The 5,284-nt window shown below is 38.1% G+C and overlaps 1 long non-coding RNA gene across 1 annotated transcript in view; it reads left to right on the forward strand.

Moving 5' to 3' along the window:
* The window catches only part of LOC137839673 (uncharacterized), a 146,236-nt gene that overhangs the window by 89,498 nt on the left and 51,454 nt on the right, over positions 1–5,284 (forward strand). The gene's annotated exons all lie outside the window — the stretch shown is intronic.

Below are 5,284 nucleotides of genomic sequence, written 5' to 3' on the forward strand. Positions count from 1 at the left end.
AATTTCAAATATGGAATTTTTGGTAAGTGGGAAGTTGTGGAATAGGTAGGCAAAAGATGAAGAGTTGAAAGTTGGAATGAGTTGAATCGGTTGAAAAATGTAGAAATTAGAGTAGAAAAACAAAATTTTTGAGAATTTGGTTGAATTCCAAATTTGAAAATTTGGAATTTTTCATAAGTTGGAAGTTGTGGAATAGTTAGAAAAAGATGAACAGTTGAAAGTTGGAATGGGTTGAATCGGTTGAAAAACGTAAAAGTTAGAGTGGAAAAACGAAATTTTGGAGAATTTGGTTGAATTTCAAATTTGGAATTTTTGGTAAGTGGGAAGTTGTGGAATAGGTAGGCAAAAGATGAACAGTTGAAAGTTGGAATGAGTTGAATCGGTTGAACAATGTAGAAAAAAGTGGAATGATGTAAATGTGAAATGTCGAATCTGCCATTAAGAATGAATGGGGAAAATTTGTCGTAAGTTCGCGAATTTTGCGAAATCGGAAAATTTTCGGAACGAGAAAAATGGAAGCGCTCATCTCGTGAATATTTGGAACACGTCAAAAGTGGAACGGAGTGAATCGGATGAACTATGTGGAAGAAGAAGCGGGACAAAAAAGTGTGGAGAATAAAATAGAAGAATAATAATAATAACTAGAAAATGCAATTTCTGGAGAAATTGCGTGTGAAGGCGAAGACTTTGAATCACTTCTTTGGGAATGATGCCGAATGATGTTGAAATGAGTTGAATTTCTTGAGAAATGTGGAAAATAGAAGTGTAATACTAAATTTTGGAGAATTTGGTTGAATTTCAAATTTGAAGTTTGGAATTTTTGGTAAGTGGGAGGTTGTGGAATAGGTAGGCAAAAGATGAACAGTCAAATGTTGGAACGGGTTGAATTGGTTAAAAAATGTAGAAGTTAGAGCAAATATTGAATCCCCATAGAGAATGAATGGGAATTAAAAGAAAAAATAATTGCGCCAAAATATTGTAAAATTTGGAACAAAACGAAAAAAAACAGCTCCAGGAGGTTCACCTTTGGGGTTAAAATGTTGAAACGGGTTCAATCGGACAAAAAATGCAAAAGTTAGCGACTAATGTAGCTATTTAGGGCAGTTAATGTTGAAATAAGGTCACTTCCGGTTTGATTTGGGTCACTTCCGGTTTGATTAGAGGCACTTCCGGTCCAGCTGAGGTCACTTCCGGTTTATTTGGGGTCACTTCCGGTTTTAAAAGGTCACTTCCGGTTTAAAAAGGTCACTTCCGGTTTGATTTGGGTTCACTTCCGGTTTACCTAAGGTCACTTCCTGTTTACCTAAGGTCACTTGCGGCTTGATATGGGGCACTTCCGGTACATTCTGGGTTCATTGGGGGCACTTCAGGGTCAATCCAAGATGGCCGCCACACTGGAAGTGTGGGTGAAGGAGGTGAATATGGTAAGCATAAGGTAAACAAAGTGAATAAAGTTGGAATGGGTTGAATCGGTTGAAAAATGTGGAAAAAAGAGTAGAAAAACGAAATTGTAGAGAATTTTGGTAAGTGGAAAGTTGTGGAATAGGCAGGCAAAGGATGAACATTTGAATGTTGGAACGGGTTGAATCGGTTAAAAAATGTAGAAGTGAGAGCAAATGTTGAATCCCCATAGAGAATGAATGGGAATCAAAAGAAAAAGCAATTGCGCCAAAATATTTTGAAATTTGGAACAAAACGTAAAAAAACAGCTTCAGGAGGTTCACTTTTGGGGTTAAAATGTTGAAACGGGTTCAATCGGACAAAAAATGCAAAAGTTAGCGCCTAATGTAGCTATTTATGACAGTTAATGTTGAAATAAGTTCACTTCCGGGTTGATTTGGGTCACTTCCGGTCTATTTGGGTCACTTCCGGTCTGATTAGAGGCACTTCCGGTCTAGCTGAGGTCACTTCCGGTTTATTTGGGGTCACTTCCGGTTTAAAAAGGTCACTTCCGGTTTAAAAAGGTCACTTCCGGTTTGATTTGGGGTCACTTCCGGTTTACCTAAGGTCACTTCCTGTTTACCTAAGGTCACTTCCGGTTCGATTTGGGGCACTGCCGGTTCATTCTAGGGTCATTGGGAGCACTTCAGGGTCAATCCAAGATGGCCGCCACACTGGAAGTGGGGGTCAAGGGTTGAATTGTGTAAGCATAGTGGAAGTGGGGGTGAAGGGGGTGAATATGGTAAGGATGAGGTGACCAAAGTGAATAAAGTTGGAATGGGTTGAATCGGTTGAAAAATGTAGAAATTAGAGTAGAAAAACCAAATTTTGTAGAATTTGGTTGAATTTCAAAATTGAAAATTTGGAAATTTTGGTAAGTGGGAAGGTGTGGAATAGGTAGGCAAAAGATGAACAGTTGAAAGTTGGAATGGGTTGAATCGGTTGAAAAACGTAGAAGTTAGAGTAGAAAAACGAAATTTTGGAGAATTTGGTTGAATTTCAAATTTGAAATTTTGGAATTTTTGGTAGGTGAGAAGTTGTGGAATAGGCAGGCAAAAGATGAACAGTTGAAAATTGGAATGGGTTGAATCGGTTGAAAAATGTAGAAACTAGAGGTGAAAAACGAAATTTCGTGAAATTTTGTCGGAATTTTTAACGTGAAAACGTGAAATTTTTGAATTTGGGAATTTTGGGAATGTCGAGAATCATTCCGAATGTGGTTTGAATGTGCTGAATGAGGTGAATTTAAAAGGGGAATGACGTAAATGTGAAATGTAGAATCTGCCATTGAGAATGAATGGGGAAAAATTTGTCGTAAATTCGCGAATTTTGCGAAATCGGAAAATTTTCGGAACGAGAAAAATGGAAGCGCTCATCTCGTGAATATTTGGAATACGTCAAAAGTGGAACGGAGTGAATCGGATGAATTATGTGGAAGAAGAAGCGGGACAAAAAAGTGTGGAGAATAAAATAGAATAATAATAATAACTAGAAAATGCAATTTCTGGAGAAATTGCGTGTGAAGGCGAAGACTTTGAATCACTTCTTTGGGAATGATGCCGAATGATGTTGAAATGAGTTGAATTTCTTGAGAAATGTGGAAAACAGAAGTGTAATACTAAATTTTGGAGAATTTGGTTGAATTTCAAATTTGAAGTTTGGAATTTTTGGTAAGTGGGAGGTTGTGGAATAGGTAGGCAAAAGATGAACAGTCAAATGTTGGAACGGGTTGAATTGGTTAAAAAATGTAGAAGTTAGAGCAAATATTGAATCCCCATAGAGAATGAATGGGAATTAAAAGAAAAAATAATTGCGCCAAAATATTGTAAAATTTGGAACAAAACGAAAAAAAACAGCTTCAGGAGGTTCACCTTTGGGGTTAAAATGTTGAAACGGGTTCAATCGGACAAAAAATGCAAAAGTTAGCGACTAATGTAGCTATTTAGGGCAGTTAATGTTGAAATAAGGTCACTTCCGGTTTGATTTGGGTCACTTCCGGTTTGATTAGAGGCACTTCCGGTCCAGCTGAGGTCACTTCCGGTTTATTTGGGGTCACTTCCGGTTTTAAAAGGTCACTTCCGGTTTAAAAAGGTCACTTCCGGTTTGATTTGGGGTCACTTCCGGTTTACCTAAGGTCACTTCCTGTTTACCTAAGGTCACTTGCGGCTTGATATGGGGCACTTCCGGTACATTCTGGGTTCATTGGGGGCACTTCAGGGTCAATCCAAGATGGCCGCCACACTGGAAGTGTGGGTGAAGGAGGTGAATATGGTAAGCATAAGGTAAACAAAGTGAATAAAGTTGGAATGGGTTGAATCGGTTGAAAAATGTGGAAAAAAGAGTAGAAAAACGAAATTGTAGAGAATTTTGGTAAGTGGAAAGTTGTGGAATAGGCAGGCAAAGGATGAAGAGTTGAATGTTGGAACGGGTTGAATCGGTTAAAAAATGTAGAAGTGAGAGCAAATGTTGAATCCCCATAGAGAATGAATGGGAATCAAAAGAAAAAGCAATTGCGCCAAAATATTTTGAAATTTGGAACAAAACGTAAAAAAAAAGCTTCAGGAGGTTCACTTTTGGGGTTAAAATGTTGAAACGGGTTCAATCGGACAAAAAATGCAAAAGTTAGCGCCTAATGTAGCTATTTAGGGCAGTTAATTTTGAAATAAGTTCACTTCCGGGTTGATTTGGGTCACTTCCGGTCTATTTGGGTCACTTCCGGTTTGATTAGAGGCACTTCCGGTCTAGCTGAGGTCACTTCCGGTTTATTTGGGGTCACTTCCGGTTTAAAAAGGTCACTTCCGGTTTAAAAAGGTCACTTCCGGTTTGATTTGGGGTCACTTCCGGTTTACCTAAGGTCACTTCCTGTTTACCTAAGGTCACTTCCGGTTCGATTTGGGGCACTTCCGGTTCATTCTAGGGTCATTGGGAGCACTTCAGGGTCAATCCAAGATGGCCGCCACACTGGAAGTGGGGGTCAAGGGTTGAATTGTGTAAGCATAGTGGAAGTGGGGGTGAAGGGGGTGAATATGGTAAGGATGAGGTGACCAAAGTGAATAAAGTTGGAATGGGTTGAATCGGTTGAAAAATGTAGAAATTAGAGTAGAAAAACCAAATTTTGTAGAATTTGGTTGAATTTCAAAATTGAAAATTTGGAAATTTTGGTAAGTGGGAAGGTGTGGAATAGGTAGGCAAAAGATGAACAGTTGAAAGTTGGAATGGGTTGAATCGGTTGAAAAACGTAGAAGTTAGAGTAGAAAAACGAAATTTTGGAGAATTTGGTTGAATTTCAAATTTGAAATTTTGGAATTTTTGGTAGGTGAGAAGTTGTGGAATAGGCAGGCAAAAGATGAACAGTTGAAAATTGGAATGGGTTGAATCGGTTGAAAAATGTAGAAACTAGAGGTGAAAAACGAAATTTCGTGAAATTTTGTCGGAATTTTTAACGTGAAAACGTGAAATTTTTGAATTTGGGAATTTTGGGAATGTCGAGAATCATTCCGAATGTGGTTTGAATGTGCTGAATGAGGTGAATTTAAAAGGGGAATGACGTAAATGTGAAATGTAGAATCTGCCATTGAGAATGAATGGGGAAAAATTTGTCGTAAATTCGCGAATTTTGCGAAATCGGAAAATTTTCGGAACGAGAAAAATGGAAGCGCTCATCTCGTGAATATTTGGAATACGTCAAAAGTGGAACGGAGTGAATCGGATGAATTATGTGGAAGAAGAAGCGGGACAAAAAAGTGTGGAGAATAAAATATAATAATAATAATAATAATAATAATAATAGAGAATGGTGTAGAATAACATATGTGTGAAGGCCATCGCCTTCACACAATAACAA

Source organism: Syngnathus scovelli, chromosome 18 (assembly GCF_024217435.2).
Source record: "Syngnathus scovelli strain Florida chromosome 18, RoL_Ssco_1.2, whole genome shotgun sequence".
NCBI lineage: Eukaryota > Metazoa > Chordata > Actinopteri > Syngnathiformes > Syngnathidae > Syngnathus > Syngnathus scovelli.